At 44.7% G+C, this 18,133-nt stretch overlaps 1 non-coding gene and 1 pseudogene across 1 annotated transcript; one reads left to right on the forward strand and one right to left on the reverse strand.

Moving 5' to 3' along the window:
- The first annotated feature begins 479 nt into the window (after positions 1 to 479).
- On the forward strand, positions 480 to 554 carry Trnas-cga (transfer RNA serine (anticodon CGA)). The gene has a single exon. It is a non-coding gene; the product is annotated as a tRNA-Ser (tRNA).
- A 12,798-nt stretch (positions 555 to 13,352) lies between these two features.
- LOC126485777 (5S ribosomal RNA) lies at positions 13,353 to 13,470 on the reverse strand (annotated as a pseudogene).
- Between the last annotated feature and the right edge of the window lie 4,663 nt (positions 13,471 to 18,133).

The raw sequence follows: 18,133 nt of genomic DNA on the forward strand, positions 1-18,133 counted from the left end.
ATCTCTTGAAGCTACCCATTCGTCTTCCACTGTATTCCTTTCCCTTATTCTAGTCAACTGCTGCCCAATGCTCTCTCCGAAACTTTCAACAACCTCTGGTTGTTTCAACTTTTCCAGATCCCATCTTCTTGATTTCCTAACTTTTTCTAATTTCCAGAATGAGATTTTCACTCTGCAGCGGAGTGTGCGCTGATATGAAACTTCCTGGCAGATTAAAACTGTGTGCCCGACCGAGACTCGAACTCGGGACCTTTGCCTTTCGCGGGCAAGTGCTCTACCAACTGAGCTACCGAAACACGACTCACGCCCGGTACTCACAGCTTTACCTCTGCCAGTACCTCGTCTCCTACCTTCCAAACTTTACAGAAGCTCTCCTGCGAACCATGCAGAATGGTTCGCAGGAGAGCTTCTGTAAAGTTTGGAAGTTAGGAGACGAAGTACTGGCAGAGGTAAAGCTGTGAGTACCGGGCGTGAGTCGTGTTTCGGTAGCTCAGTTGGTAGAGCACTTGCCCGCGAAAGGCAAAGGTCCCGAGTTCGATTCTCGGTCGGGCACACAGTTTTAATCTGCCAGGAAGTTTTTCTAATTTGTTCAGTTTTAATCTAGAGTTCAAAACAAAGAAATTGTGGTCAGAGTCCACAGTTTCCCCTTGAAACATCTTATAGTTTAAAATATAGTTCCTAAATCTTTGTCTAACAATCAGTTTGAAACCTTCCAGAGTTTCAAGGTCTCTTCCCGTGGAAGAGCAGTCTTTCATGATGCCTAAACCATGTGTTGGTGGTGAGTAAATTACGCTCTGTGCAAAATTCTATCAGGTGGCTTCCTCTTTCATTCCTTTCCCCCAGTCCATATTCACCCACAATTTTTTCTTCTCTTCTTTTTCCTGCTTTCGAATTCCAATCATGTGCGGAGCTAGTTGACATACAAAGTTGTACTGCTGTGGTAGACGTGGGCTTCGTGACTACCTTGGCTACGATAATGCGCTCACTATGCTGTTCAGAGTAGTCCACTCGCGTTCCTATTTTCTTATTCATTTTCAAACGTACTCCGCTTTTACCCCTATTTGACTTCGTATTTATAGCCCAGTATTCACATGAACAGAAGCATTGTTCCTCCTGTCACCGAATTTCACAAATTCCCACCATACATAACTTCAGCCTATTCATTTCCCCTTTTAAATTTTCTAACCCACCTGCCCGATTAAGGGATCTAACATTCGACGCTCCGATCCGTAGAATTCCAGTTTTGTTTCTCCTGATAACGTCCTCTTGAGTAGTCTCCGCCCGGAGATCCGAATGGGGGACTATTTTAACTCCGGAATATTTTAACCAGGAGGACGTCATCATTATTTAACCATACAGCAGAGTTGCATGCCATCGGGAAGAATTACGGCTGCAGTTTGTCCTTGCTTTCAGTCATTCGCAGTACTAGGACAACAAGGCCGTTTTGGTTGAGGTTACGGGGCCATATTAGTCAGTCATCCTGACTGTTGCCCCCGAAACTTCTAAACACGCTGCTGCCCCTCTCAGGGACCACACGTTTGTCTGGCCTCTCAACAGGTACCCCTTCGTTGTGGTTGCACCTACGTTACGGATATCTGTATCGCTGAGGCACTCAAACCACCCCACCGAAATCACGGTCCATGGTTAATGGGGCGGGGATATTGCATACGAGAAAGAGGAAAATAATTTTTACAATATGTAGCTTAAAATGAAAAACATGGCGAATTACAAACATGTGCTGAAAATAAAGAACGTACTGTAGCACGATTTTATCAAGATTGTACAGGATGCAAAAAGGGGGAAAAATGCTTTGCATGTAATTTTTGCACCCCGAATGTCGTATACAGTGCCATCTCGCGTGCCAATCATATGCCATGTACTGTACATCAGTGCAAAGTATTAGGTATTATAGAGATTAATTTTATGGAATCTTTAAAATATTGTGGGTGGCTTTCCTTCTGAGGAAGCTCTCCTGATTGGTATAGAAACATGATCAAGGTTTTTACAATAAACAACTCTGAGGTGAACTACATGGTACACACATTGCAGGTTAAATGTCTGATCGGGCTGTCGGTGGAGTCGACGTCTGGCAACGTTTTAAAAGCGGCAGAATAGCGAGTTGTCAGACTGCACTACGTGCCTACAGTTAGTTAATGCCCATTTACTGTGCTTTCTGGCCAACTGAAGACGTGCACCTTTATGTGCCGTTCCGTCAATGGCCTTTCGCTTGGTACCCATCTCCAAATCTCCTTTGTTCGCGGTTCACGTCGCAATGCTCGTGCAGATACTGGTTGACAGCGACTTACATTAATTGATAGTAGCAATTCCTGTCGAGCTTCTATTCGATTGCCATTGTTTGGGCATGACACGAGTCTCCAGCCGTTTCTGGTAAGGATTTTACGACACCTGTCATTAGGGCATTTTACTTGGCTTCGAGTGGTACAGCATTCGTTAAACACAGTTTGGACAATCCGCGTTATGTTCACCTCGAAACATAATAACCTGTGTGTACATCGTCTTAAAAATGGCTGCTCTGATGTCGTGAAGAGTGGACTGGAAACCGGAATGGCACTCTGTTGTTTTCAGTGATGAGGACAAAAAATGGTTCAAATGGCTCTGAGCACTATGGGTCTTAACTTCTGAGATCATCATTCCCCGAGAACTTAGAACTACTTAAACCTGACTAACCTCACACACATCCACGCCCGAGCCAAGATTCGAACCTGCGACCGTAGCGGTCACGCGGTTCCAGACTGTAGCGCCTAGAACCGCGCCTAGAACCGCTCGGCCATCCCGGCCGGCGATGAGGACAGATTGTAGCACTACGTTCATTGGCACCAGGACATAATATGTGCATAATGAGGGGCTGAAATATCAGTGACTCATTGGTCACGGTCACAGGTGACCATATGGCGCATTGGAGGCCTGTCTATACACCATCTGTTATACCGGAGCCAAGGTAGCCCCTGAGGGCCGGTAACTCATATAACATCACAGAGGACGAGGTTGTCTATGCCCAAGGCGTACCCAAAATCACCATACTAAACACCGGCTATTTACCTTCAAGGTAATGGAAACAGACATTCCGAGCACTTGTGTTGCGACTAAAAATTCGCAATTTTTCACAAACACAACTTTTATTGATGTAAGTTCACAAGGTTGATGACTGAACATACAGACGAAAGGTAACAATAACGAAAAAGGTCTTCTAATTGAGACAAACAAAATTTCACTTCTAACTTTCCACAAAGGTTAGTGGTAACACTCTCACACACTAGTAACAGTCCAATTCCGACACGAAGACATAATCTTCAACGGTCGCAGTGCACGAGGTCGGCATCCGGCGTGAACTGAACTTCGGGCCTGGTTCTAGCCCCTAAACAGCTGTCTCCAGCCAACCAGGTTTTGGCGTAGTGATACTTCCTGCAGGCCGTGGCTCGAACTCCCCCTGCAGGAAATAGTGCTCGGAATGTCTGTTTCTATTACCTTGTATGTAAAAAGCCGGTGTTTACCATGGTGCTTTTGGATACGCCTTGGGCATAGAAAACCTCGTCCTCTGTGGTGTTATATGGGTTGCCGGCCCTTAGGAGCTACCGTGCCTCCGGTATAACACCCTCTGTTTTGATTCTGCAAGCAGAAACCGTGCTGAGAGAAGAACAGTGTGTGCAACATTCATTCTAGAGTACAATCCCGAGCAGCCGACGAGTACTTAGTCCTGCTGAATAACTTCAGCCATTGTAACGGGGTTATATTGTGGGCCTGACAGAAGCTGGATGGACACATCGACTTGTTACTGCAGTTGTTAGGTACAGTGTATCGCTGACGTGTTGCTGCTTTCAGAAGTGGTCTGTGGAACATTCCCACACATGTACAGGGGCATCTTTTATAGTTAATATCTTCTTAACAAAATAACAATTCCTTGCATTTTTTTCTAGGTAGCGTTGTTCATTGTTTTCTCAACGGCTCTTGGAACGTGTTTTCCAGTAGATGGCAGTACAGCAATGAATGAAGTAAGATTGTCGTTTGAGCAACGCAAGGCCATACTGAAGTGGTAATGTGTACCAGCCACCAGCACGTAAAACGGTTTATCGTATTCGGGATGTATTTGAAGCCGATAATACTGTTCAGGATGTGTGTGTAAGGAAAGGTCTGGCCGACCGAAAACATCAATAAGTCCAGTTTCCAGCTCTGCTGTGTTGCAACGTTTTACTAGATTACCTCAGAAATCTGTGAAGCGGAATGTACGTGAAAGCGGGGTAAGCCGATCAGGAGTACGAAGAATTCCGAAGGCTGCAAAGTGAAAAGTAAACAATCTAAAATCACTGCAGGCTATGAACGAGGAGAACCGGATCGAAGGATGGAGTACTGCGAGTGGTTTGAAAGCATGCTTAGCGAAGATGTTCGATTTGCATGGATGGTTATCCGATATGACGTGGCACAATTCAGACTGAACGGTGCTATAAACCGCCACAACTGCGTGTACTGGGCTCCTGAAAATCCTCACGTTCACGGGGACGATTATGTTCATCTGCCGGATGTTAATGTCTGGCATAGTCTGTCATCACGCGGTTTGACTGGCCCATTCTTCTTCGAGGATACCGTAACTGGTGAGATATATCTTCATATGCTGCAAACATCGATTATACCTGCCATTCAAGAGGTGTTTGTAAATGAACGTTTTTACCTACAACATGATGGTGCTGCGCCTGACTACACATCACAGCCTCTTTTGATGAAAATCTGGCTGAACTACCGGAGTCCCTACCATGGTCTGACGGAGTTAGAAGGCAGTTGCTCGTCATTCTTAGTAGCAGTATAAATATTCCGCCTAAAGGCCCTGTCGATTGAATCACTATCATACTCACTTGCCTTCAATGTCCTATTTAAAAAACTCAACTCCGATCCCAGGTTGTCGTCATCGCTGATACGGAAGGCACGTGAAGACAGAGTGTTGAGTACTGCTTCCTTCTGGGCTGGGTTGTGGTGCTAAGTGGCATCTAAACACCAGTTTCTGTTAGTCGGCTTTCTGTACACTCTGTGACTTAGAGTGTTATCAGATCTTCTGAATACCAACACACCTAGGAACGGGAGACCGACCTCACACTCAGCCTCCAAGGTGAATTTGATTTTGGGGTGAATTCCATTTAAGAAATTGTAGAACGCATGAAGTTCTTCTTCGTTCTGGGACCACATAACAAATGTATCGTCCACATAGCGGAGCCAGCGAGAAGGCTTCGAAGGAGCACTACTTAACACTTGTTGCTCAAAATGTTCCGTAAAAGCGTCAGCTGCAACTGGCGAAATGGGTGAGCCCATGGCAAGGCCGTCAGCCTGTTCATAGAATTCACCATTGTATTTAAAACAGCTCGAACGAAGACATAATTCATTTAAGTCACAAACATCTGGAGCAGCATCTGGTATTTGTCTGCAGCTCGTGGACTCGTGGACTCGTGGTTAGCGTTGCTTCCTCTGTATCGTGGGGTGCCGGGTTTGGTTCCCGGCCGGTTCGGCGATTTACACCGCCCGGGGACTGCGTGTTTGTGTTGTCCTCATCGTTTCATCATCATTCGTGAAAAGTCGCGAGACTGGACAGTGAAAAGATTTGCAATCTGTGCGGACGCTGAGAATCGCGCAGTTGAGTGCCCCACAAACCAAATATCTTCACCATGAACATTTGATGATTCTGCAGGGCAAAGTAACCAGTGCCGGCTACATTGCACAGGTGTTATTCCCGTGCTACAGCAATTGCTTCAACATGGAGATGATGTGCGTTTTCAGCAGGACAACGCACGTCGACATGCGGCATCTACGACGAAACGTGATCTTAATGGAGTACAACAACTGCCCAGATCTCCCGCCAATTGAACGCTTATGGAAAATGGGGCAGCAGAAACACACCCTTTCTCAGGGGTCTGCAAGAACCAATACCGAATCGCAATAAAAGGAGCAAGGCACTTGGGACAAATTATCGCAGGATGACGTTCAGCCCCTTTAGGGTCGTTTTAATGTGTGAATACACGCCTGTGCACTGATTCCATACAACGAACCCTAACACACGCCACTTCACTGCCGTGACGTACGTCAGAGTTGAGGGTCACCGTCCGTTACCAATCGTACACCACCTCCAGCGCTCCAAAGTGTGATATCTGCAGCAACAGACCAATAATTTCACCAATAATTTTGTAATGTAAGCGAGATGAGTAGTTAGTTCATGTAATGTTGGAACACATTTACAATCACCAAATATAGACACCCGATAGGCTTCTGTCGAGTTACAATGTGAATTCATTGCGGAATCCAGCGAATGGCACGCCGTAATTGGGGTACAGGTCTACACAATGCTGGTGACAGTGGCAGAGTGGTGGTGGAAGAGTATTGTCCGCAGCTTGTGACAAAGCCGCAGCTGCATTCTGTGCGCCAATAATCTGCCGTACGCAAGCAGCACATTGCGTACGCAGCTCCGATGACGTAAACGGCTGTCCGTCATCTGGCCGGAGGGGGAGAGGGGGAGGGGTTGGGGGAGGCGCAGCTCGCGCAGGTCCCGGGATCGATGCTGGCCACACCCTGCAGCCGTGCTGCAGCGCACATCCTGCGCCCTCAGCTGCTACTGTCTCCTCATGCACGACTTGACAGCGGCATATCTTCATTCAAATCTCCATCTGGCTATCCAGATATAGATTTTCCCTCGTTATTCTGAATCAATCCATTTCTGTAAAGTCGACGTTATCGTGGTCTTCATTCCGAAGAGTGGTTTGTTGCAGATGTCCGTGTTAGTATATTATGTGCTGGTCCGATCTCCGCGTAACTACTGCAGCCTACAGCCACTTGAGGCTGCTTACCGAGTTCGAGCTTTGGTCTTGCTCTACAGATTTTATTCCCCACGTTTCCCTCCATTAGCGAATTAAAGATCCCGTGACGCCTGCGGATGTGCCCTGTTGAACGATTCTTTTTCTTAGCCAAGTTGCGGCACAAATTACGTTTTTCCCATTTTATAATTTCTTTATTCGTTATTCTATATTTATATCGAATCATCTGCAGCACCACATTACAAAGATTCTATTCTCTTCTTGTTTGAACTGTTTCTCACTCACAGACATATACCTTCGCAAAACATATTCTGAAACTTTAATTTATATTACAGATTACCAAATTTTTAACTTTCAGAATTGATTTTCCTATTACTGCCAGTCTGCAGTTTTCGATCTCTCTACTTCGGCTAGCATTAGTTATTTTGCTCCCTAAATAGCAAAACTCATCCATAACTTTTAATGTCTCATTTCGTGATGCAATTACCTTTGCATAGCCTGATTTTATTTGACTAGAATCACCCCGGTTTTACTGCTGTTGATGTTAATCTTACAAAATCTTTTCAGGGCATTATTCATTCCGTTAAACTACTCTTCCAAGTCCTTTGCCGCCTCTGATAGAATTAAGGTGTTACCAGTAAATCTTGAAGTTCTTATATCTTTTTCTTGAGCTTCAATTCCCATTCCAGGGCAGTCATGGACTGTGCGGCTGGTCCCGGCGGAGGTTCGAGTCCTTCCTCGGGCATGGATGTGTGTGTTTGTCCTTAGGATAATTTAGGTTAAGCAGTGTGTAAGCTTAGGGACTGATGACCTTAGCAGTTAAGTCCCATAAAATTTCACACACAGTTTTTGGACACATTCCGGATTTTCTTGGTTTCCGTCACAGTTTTATAACTGTGCAGACTGAAAATCATAACATGCATGATGGTATATATTCAATCACTTTAACTGTCATTTTTATCTCCAACCAGCTCTACTTATTGCTTTTGAGCGTCGATTGACTTCTAAGCGCCAAAGGCTTTATCTTCAGTAACATAACGTAGTAATAGACGTATTATATGTCTGAAGATGAAGCTATTTCTGCTTTGATTCAGTCATAAATAGTGAAGTATAATACCTCTGTCTAACGATGAAAACAATACAAGAGAATAAATAGCTTTTGTTCTCCATAATAAGAAAAACATTGGAAATTTGTGGTAAGGTCTTATAGTACCAAACTGCTGAGGTCATCGGTCCATAAGCCTACACACTACTTAAACTAACTTGCGCTATGGACAACACACACACACACATGATCGAGGGAGGACTCGAACCTCCGACGAGGTAGACGCACGGACCGTGTCAAGGCGCCCTAGACCGCACGGCTATCCTGCTACACATTTAGCACCTAAGGTCTTCATTCTTTCCAATACTATCGGAGCAACAAGATTAATTTTCAGAGAAACAGTGTGGTTCCTATGAAAATATCTAACCCACTCACTCTGAATGTGTTATCAACAAGTTGCTGAACTCTTACTTTCCTGGTGCATTACATACTGCGACGTCAACTGTGGAATATGTAGACAGACTGCACAGTATCAGCGATTAAAGACCATGGACGATGATAACTTTTGACGGAGACCAGAAGAGCTGTTAGCTGTAAATGTCACAGATATGAACTTTATTACAGACGTAAACTAGCTGTATACAAGCTATATAATCTATCCAGAAAGTTCAAGATTCGACTGTACAGAACCCTGATCCAGCCTGTTGTTCTATATGGCTGTGAAACGTGGAGTATCCGGAAACACGACTTCCATAAGCTCCTTGTTTTTGAGAGAAAAGTGCTTCGGAAGATCTTCGGTCCGGTTCTGGATGCAGATACAGGGGAATGGAGGATCAGATACAACCAAGAGCTTGAGTAACTATACCAGCAGCCCAACACAGCAGGAACTGTCAAAGCCAAACGAATGCAGTGGGCAGGCCATGTGGCCCGGATGGAGGATCACAGATGGCCTCGGAAGCTCCTGGATTTCACACGTACAGGAAAGAGACCGCCAGGGAGACCCAAGAAGTGTTGGAGGGATGGACTCCATGAAGATTTAAACCAAGTGTCAACAGATGTGAACGGATGGCGGATAGCAGCAATAGACAGAATACAGTGGAGGAGGAAACTTGTAGATGCGTGCTGTCCACTGGGCCTGATCACGTAGTAGTAGAAGTAGTAGTTGTTGTTGTTCTTGTTGTAGTAAACTAGCTGAGGTCAGCAACGAAGGGAAGATTCAATCGTTCTCATCAAAGCACTAGCTTCCATTGCTTTACAGAAACCACAGAACAACCACAGGACGGCGGACTAACTGGTGTTTGAAGCCTGCAGATCCCAAACAACGAAGAAACATTAAGTAACATATTGTTCCGATTTGATCCTTTTTTATTTTACAAATAATGCAACGTTATATACACTTCCGGAAAACAATAGTACACCATTTAGAGGTTTCCAGTTCACACCAGATTTGTTATTTCGACAGTGCGTAAAACCATATAAAATTATTACAGTTAGAAATCAGTTGCACAATCGGTTCTGAGGTACCAAATATCGACTCACGCTGAAACACCGACATTATCACGTGGCGCAGTCTCCACACGCAGAGATGCAGGCGCTGACTGTGGCATCGTACAGACAGCGAATACTGTCCTGGGATATGTTATGCCACGCCTACTCGACCTGTTCACGTAGTTCTGTAACAGTAGTTGTTTGACGAGTCGCGCGAGTCACATCTGGTCCCACCATATCCGACATTTGCTCGATTCGAGAAATTTCCGGGTGTCGTGCTGGCCGGGGAAGTTGCTGCACCTCTTGCAGAGCTTGCTGACTTCCACGAGCATTGTGTGGGCGAGCGTTATCCTGTTGGAACAACACATCACCTCACTGTTGCAAGGACGGGAAAACAACATGTCTAACAAGATTATGCACGTGCCGAGCATTGGTTAGTGTCAACTCCAGAAACTCCAAAAGTTTATTAAAGATGTAGCTTATCGCAACCCTGACAGTAAGGCATGGAGTGGGGTCACTGTGTCTTGGACGAATGCACTCTACGAGACAGCGTTCTACGTCGTACGCACAAACGACCATCACTTGCGTGAAGGCGGAATCTGTTTTCATCACTGAAGACCGTGGCGCGCCATTCCATCTTCCAAATAATCCTCCGATGGCTCCAGTCCATCTGTGCAAGTCGAAGCCATGGTGTGAGTGGAAGACGGGCTAGAGGTGTGCGTGTCCGTAGTCCCATTGCTAATAACCAGTTTGCAACACTTCGCGTTGACACATCTGGGCTCACAAGCCCTCATATCTGAGCTGTGGTAGCTGTACGACCTACCATTGCTGCCCTTACAGTACGTCAATCCTGGTGGGGCGTTTGTATTGTGTGGATGTACAGAACCTCGATTACGGGCATGAGAAAATTTCACGTGAGCTCTGATACCAGCATCATTGCACAACTAATGCAACACGTCCACTGTGTGTGGAATTTCTCCAGGAGGACCATCCCGGCACTTGGAAGGCCACGACATTTTTCAAACTCACACAGTTGGTTGCAAAAAGTACGTCTCCATAGTAGGATTGCCTGCTTGCTTGTCACGCTTGGGCCGGCCGGTGTGACCGAGCGGTTCTAGGCGCTTCGGTCTGGAACCGAGCGACCGCTACGGTCGCAGGTCCGAATCCTGCCTCGGGAATGGATGTGTGTGATGTCCTTAGGTTAGTTACGTTTAAGTAGTTCTAAGTTCTAGGGGACTGATGACTTCAGATGTTAAGTCCCATAGTGCTCAGAGCCATTTGAACAATTTTTTTTTCTCACGCTTGTACCACACTCAGCCTTCTGCATGTGAGCATTCCATATTAAAGGACAGGCACAGATGACACTCTACGACGACTACGCTATCTGATGGCATGCGACGTTGGAAGCATTATCAGTACATTTACTATCCCTCAGGTGGCATATGCCAACCACCCTGATGTATCTGGTTCAAACCGTTTTCACCGCCAGTATTTTGCCAAAAGTGGGATGCAAGTTCGTGGCTTAAAGTTTCTGATCACCAGAATTCTCTCCAACGGCGTGGATTAAATTCCAAACTGCTATGTAGACCTTGTGAAGTGAGGGCATGTGACCCTGTTGTAGTCAATTGCCAGTAACATGTGCCCACTTCATGCTATTCGAGAGGAGTAAGCTATATTACGGCACCGCGTTTCAACCTCTGCCTTCTCTCATCATCATCATCATCATCATCATCATCATATACGACACAAACATGACAATACACTACACGCACATCTATTACTGTCACCTAAAAGCACTTCTGTCATGTATTCTGTGGAAAGAGGGCATTGGAGGAACAAAATTATTTGCGTCAGGACGACTGCATCAACCGCCCGGTGTCACTGGGCCAACAATTTCAACCACATATTTATGTTTTTAGTGATGTGAAGTTCTGAAGCTTTTCTCTATAATATACACACTATATTTCATTTTTCTACGTTCCCTCATCAAGCGTCTGTGGTAATGTCTTGTCATTTATTCGACTAGATTAGTGATTTCCTGTCAGAAAGGCATCGTAGTAATTGACGGAAAATCTAATAAAACAGAAATGATAGCTAGATTCCTTGAGGATGTGTTACATGCCTTGTTATGTTCTCAATCTGTATAAACTATTTAGCAGATCATCTGAGTATTGTTTCTACAAGCTGCTGTCGTTTATCTAGTAAAACCATCGCGTGCAGACGTATGAAAAATGTGACACCCAACCACCTGACCACGTTCGAAGTCCGTGAGTTCTGCGGAGCGCTCCATTCTTGTCTCTCACGATGCCTGATGGCTACTAAGGTCGCTGATATGGAGTACCTGGCAGTAGGTGGCAGCACAATGCACATAATATGAAAAAAGTATGTTTCTGGGGCTGTCCGGATACTTTAGATTACTTAGTGTATCTGTATGTTGCGAAAAGTGGTAGCTGATTCTAAACAGTGAAATGTGTATGGCTCTGAACTTGAAAACTAAAAGAATTCCATTACATTTAGGTCACACGATAAATCACACAATTCTAAAGATTATGTAGTGTTAAATCAGAATTAATTTAAATTGTATGTCTCTTCTTTTACTAATTTTAGTCAGTGTAGTGTTTTAAGCCGTTATTTGCAATTACGTTTGTTAAATAAAAGGTGGAAAGTGTCTGAAGTATTAGCAAAATGCCTAAGATAACACTGTCATAACCCAAAGAAACTATTATGTAACGTTCATTATCGTTAGGAGTTTGGTTTTCATGTAATGATTGTAAAACGATGATTCATGGTTGGTTTCTCTCTCGTTCTCCTAATCTCTCTCTCTCTCTCTCTTTCTCTCTCTCTCTCTCACGCTTCGACGTAATGTGATTGTTCTGCAAGAGTTAGCTGCTTTTTTTCAATACTATAATCATAAAAAGAATCTCGTTTCTCATTCAAGGAATATTATCATTCCGAGTTACTTTTCAGATACAAGTCATCTGAACCAGTAATTTTAGCCTTGGTAATAGTACTAGCTGTCGCTTTGTGTGAAGTTTCAGCAAATAAGGGCATGAGTTATTTATTGGTATCTTTCGTAGTCAAATTCTTAGATATGCGATACTGTATAAATTTCTTTACGCATTTTGACGCAGTCTTAACGCAAACACGGAGGACAGGTGCTATTCACTAACTTTTGCTGGGACCGAAGTCAACCAAACTGCTGAAGATTAATGCATTCAGAAAGTCAGTTATCAGAACATGCTCTACATAGAAAATTTTATTTAAAAGATGGTGTTGTATTTTGAGTTCAGCGATCTAAAGAAGAAAAGATCCTATTAAATAACGATATCAGTTTTTATCAATTGAAACAATATAACTTCTTCTCCCGTAAGTGTTACTGAAAGCAGTTTCCACTACTTTTTCATATCACTCATGGAAGCTACGTATTAGGTAGGGTAAGTTATAATTGGAATCATCACAGAGAAAATGTTGTGGGAAAGGCGAACCGGAGACAGCATTTTATTGGCTGAATTGGCAACATTTTTTTTTTAAGAGAGGCTACCAGCACAACGGATGTCCGCCTGCTACTGGAATATCGCTGCACGATATGGGATCCTTGCTACGTAAGATTGACAGAAAATATGTGAAAAGTTCGAAGCAGGGCAGCTCCTATTTCGTTGTCGTGAAGTAGGGGGGAAACCTTCTTGGGTAGATTTTATCTACATAAACAAACAAACGATTATAATTTCAGAAAAAAATGAATAAATTATTCAAGTTAAAGATATTCGCAAATTGAGAAAATCTGTCTCTTGCCATTATAAACTAAACTTCTCCCAAACAGGCCATAAAGCCCAACGGTACCGACCGGCCGCCGTGTCATCCTCAACCTATAGGCGTCACTGGATGCGGATATGGAGGGGCATGTGGTCAGCACACCGCTCTCCCGGCCGTATGTCAGTTTCCGAGACCGGAGCCGCTACTTCTCAATCAAGTAGCTCCTCAGCTTGCCTCACAAGGGCTGAGTGCACCGCGCTTGCCAACAGCGCTCAGCAGACCAGATGGTCACCCATCCAAGTGCTAGCCCAGCCCATCAGCGCTTAACTTCGGTGATCTGACGGGAATCAGTGTCACCACTGCGGCAAGGCCGTTGGCCCTCTGGCCATTGTGCAAGTAGTTATTCGGCTTGGCATTGACTGCTGAGTTGTTGGATGTCCTTCTGAAGGATATAGTGACAAATCCTGTCCAATTGTGGCACGGACTCGTCAAAATACCGAGCTGATTAGAGCGCCCTGTCCACAGTGCTCCAGAATTCGTCACCAGACCCCTCAGGAGGACATCAAACAACTCCGTCTATCAATACCAAACAGAACAGCTGCTTTCATAAAAGCCAGAGGTGAAGCAATGCGTTATCGACTTGCTCAATTTGTGAAGCGTCTTTCCTGGAACAGATCATCCAATTTTCCTGACATTGTAACCATTTGTTTGTACATCACAGCTACCAATTTCCACCCCATTCGGATAATTCCTTCGTTGTGCGTCGCGTCTCCTGTCTTACAGTGCATTTTTACAAAATAACAATTTTTCCCTAACGAATGCTGGAATATTTTTTTGACTCTCACGTATCTGGAGGAGAAATGACTATCGTAATAAAATACGAGAAATCAGAGCTCAGCACAGATTTACCTCAAGTACAGATAGTGTTGAGGATAAGTGGACAAAGTTCAAAACCATCGTACAATATGCATTAGATGAGTATCTGCCAAGCAAGATCGTAAGAGACGGAAAAGAGCCACCATGGTGCAACAACCGAGTTAGAAAACTCCTACGGAAGCAAAGCGAACTTCACAGCAAGCATAAACGTAGCCAAAGCGAAAAGTAGTGTGAGGAGGGCTATTCGAGAGGCGTCCAATGAAGTCGAAAGTAAAGTTCTATAAACTGACTTGGCAGAAAATCCTAAGAAATTTTGGTGTTATGTCAAAGCGGTAGGTGGATAAAAAAAAAAGTCCAGACACTCTGTGACCAAAATGGTACTGAAGCAGAGGATGACAGACTAAAAGCCGAAATTCTAAATGTCTTTTTCCAAAGCAGCTTCACAGAGGAAGACTGCACTGCAGTTCCTTCTCTAGATTGTCGCACAGATGACAAAGTGGTAGATATCGAAATAGATGACAGAGGGATAGAAAAACAATTAAAATCGCTCAAAAGAGGAAAGGTCGCTGGACCTGATGGGATACCAGTTCGATTTTACACAGAGTACGCGAAGGAACTTGCCCCCCTTCTTGCAGCGGTGTACCGTAGGTCTCTAGAGGAGCGTAGCGTTCCAAAGGATTGGAAAAGCGCACAGGTCATCCCCATTTTCAAGAAGGGACGTCGAACAGATGTTCAGAACTATAGACCTATATCTCTAACGTCTATCAGTTGTAGCATTTTGGAACACGTATTGTGTTCGAGTATAATGACTTTTCTGGAGACTAGAAATCTATTCTGTAGGTTTCGAAAAAGACGGTCATGTGAAGCCCAGCTCGCGGTGTTCGTCCACGAGACTCAGAGGGCCATAGGCACGGGTTCCCAGGTAGATGCCGTGTTTCTTGACTTCCGCAAGGCGTTCGATACAGTTCCCCACAGTCGTTTAATGAACGAAGTAAGAGCATATGGACTATCAGACCAATTGTGTGATTGGACTGAGGAGTTCCTAGATAACAGAACGCAGCATGTCATTCTCAATGGAGAGAAGTCTTCCGAAGTAAGAGTGATGTCAGGTGTGCTGCAGGGGAGTGTCATAGGACCGTTGCTACTCACATTATACATAAATGACCTTGTGAATGACATCGGAAGTTCACTGAGGCTTTTTGCGGATGATGCTGTGGTATATCAAGAAGAATGGAATTGTACTGAAATGCAGGTGGATCTGGAACGAATTGACGCATGGTGCAAGGAATGGCAATTGAATCTCAATGTAGACAAGTGTAATATGCTGCGAATACATAGAAAGAAAGATCCCATATCATTTAGCTACAATATAGCAGGTCAGCAACTGGAAGCAGTTAATTCCATAAATTATCTCGGTGTAGGCAGTAGAAGTGATTTAAAATTGAATGACCATATAAAATTAATCGTCGGTAAAGCAGATGCCAGACTGAGATTCATTGGAAGAATCCTAAGAAAATGCAGTCCGAAAACAAAGGAAGTAGGTTACAGTACACTTGTTCGCCCACTGCTTGAGTACTGCTCACCGATGTGGGATCCGTACCAGATAGGGTTGATAGAAGAGATAGAGAAGATGCAACGGAGAACAGCAGACTTCGTTACAGGATCATTTAGTACTCGCGAAAGATAAACTCCAGTAGAAGACTCTCCAAGAGAGACGCTCAGTAGCTCGGTACGGGCTTTTGTTGAAGTTTCGAGAACATACCTTCACCGTGAAGTCAGGCAGTATATTGCTCCCTCCTACGTATATCTCGTGAAAAGACCATGAGGATAAAATCAGAGAGATTGGAGCCCACAAAGAGGCATACCGACAATCTTTCTTTGCACGAACAATATGAGACTGGCATAGAAGGGAGAACTGATAGAGGTACTCAAGGTACCCTCAGCCACACACTGTCAGGTGTCTTGTGGAGTATGGATGCAGATTTAGATGTAGATTTAGGTGTTCATTTTTCCCTGTTGGTATTGGAGAGTGGGACTGTTGGTAAATGGTCTGCAAGTGGTTCCACGAACCTCTACCAACACTTAGGTAATCATGTAGTTGTTGATTGTTCATGAGCCGTGCTGAATGAATTTTCTTCCGTCTGTTGTCTCCTACAAAATTTCATTTTGGCTCTACACGGCTTCCCTCGCCAGATGAACACGGGTATAGTGGGAAATAGCGGACGAAAGCGGGTAAGAGCTGGCGGCTGTGCTTCGCTGCAAAAATACGGAAGAGGGCAACGAGCATCACACGAGTGAGCGAGCCCGGCGTGGAGAGGAAGGAGGCGGCAAGACGCCGCGCCGCGCCGTGGAGAGGCAGACAATATGAGGGCCGGCGCGCGAGTTATGAAGTCTCCGGGGACGGGCCAGCGCCAAGGGGGAGAGCCGGGCTGGAATTCGCCGGGGGCGTATCGCCAGCGTGCCGCCATGGCCGGCCGTATTGCGCGACGAATTCACACCGAGGCAGATGAAAAGTAAACCAGCCACTTGTAAAAAAAATCTCTTCCACCGGCGTGAGAAATTTTTTTTGACACTGTTGCAACTGTACGTCGGGGAAATAAGGGAGCAAATAAATATGTTTCTCAGTCTGAGTGATTCCACAAGGAGGCGCCAGGTAGGGCTGGGAAAATCCGACCGGTAAAAACTCATACCGGTATTTTAGTTCTGGAATAACGGTATCTTTCGATATTTGTTTGGTCACGGTTATAACAGCCTTTTTCCACTTTTTACTAAAAACGGGGTACGAAACTGACGCATCGATTACACACAGTCAATTTTCGCTTTTTAAATGAAACTTTTTTAAAAAGCGAGTGACTCTTATTCATAAAACTTCCATTGCGTTGAAATATTGGATTATTAGAGAAAATGGGAGAATCGGTCAGTGTTGTTTCAATAACAACTCCAACAATCACAAACTAGCAAAAAAGTATGAGGTAATAATCGATCCAGCAGTACTGAGACAATAATGTAGCTGTAACTTTCTGGCAGATTAAAGCTGTGTGCCGGACCGAACTCGGGACCTTTGCCCTTCGCGGGCAAGTGCTCTACCAACTGAGCTACCCAAGCACGACTCACGCCCCATCCTCACAGCTTTACTTCCGCCAGTACCTCGTCTGAGAAGTAGTAGAAATGAGAACAGCGAGAAACTTAACATCAGGATTGATGGTCACGAAGTCAATGAAGTTAAGGAATTTGCTACCTAGGCAGTAAAATAACCAATGACGGACGGAGCAAGGAGGACATCAAAAGCAGACTCGCTATGGCAAAAAAGGCATTTCTGGCCAAAAGAAGTCTACTAATATCAAATACCGGCCATAATTTGAGGAAGAAATTTCTGAGGATGTACGTCTGGAGTACAGCATTGTATGGTAATGAAACATGGACTGTGGGAAAACCGGAACAGGAGAGAATCGAAGCATTTGAGATTTGGTGCTATAGACAAATGTTGAAAATTAGGTGGACTGATAAGGTAAGGAATGAGGAGGTTCTACGCAGAATCGGAGAGGAAAGGAATATGTGGAAAATACTGATAAGGAGAAGGGACAGGATGATAGGACATCTGCTAAGACATGAGGGAATGACTTCCATGGTACTAGAGGGAGCTGTAGAGGGCAAAATCTGTAGAGGAAGACAGAGATTAGAATACGTCAAGCAAATAATTGAGGACTTAGGTTGCAAGTGCTACTCTGAGATGAAGAGGTTAGCACAGAGGAATTCGTGGCGGGCCGCATCAAACCAGTCAGTAGCCTGATGACAAAAAAAAAAAAAAAAAAAAAGAAAAACCTCGTCTCCTACCTTCCAAACATTACAGAAGCTCTGCTGCGAACCATGCAGGACTAGTTTCACATCAGCGCACACTCCGCTGTAGAGTGAAAATCTCATTCTGGAAACATCAACTAGGCTGTGGCTAAGCCATCTCTCCACAATATCCTTTCTTTCAGGAGTGCTCGTCCTGCATGGTTCGCAGGAGAGCTTCTGTAAAGTTTGGAAGGTAGGAGACGAGGTACTGGCGAAAGTAGAGCTGTGAGGACGGGGCGTGAGTCGTGCTTGGGTAGCTCAGTTCGTACAGCACTTTCTCGCGAAAGGTAAAGGTCCCGATTTCGAGTCTCGGTCCGGCACACAGTTT

Source organism: Schistocerca serialis, chromosome 6, assembly GCF_023864345.2.
Source record: "Schistocerca serialis cubense isolate TAMUIC-IGC-003099 chromosome 6, iqSchSeri2.2, whole genome shotgun sequence".
NCBI classification, from domain to species: domain Eukaryota; kingdom Metazoa; phylum Arthropoda; class Insecta; order Orthoptera; family Acrididae; genus Schistocerca; species Schistocerca serialis.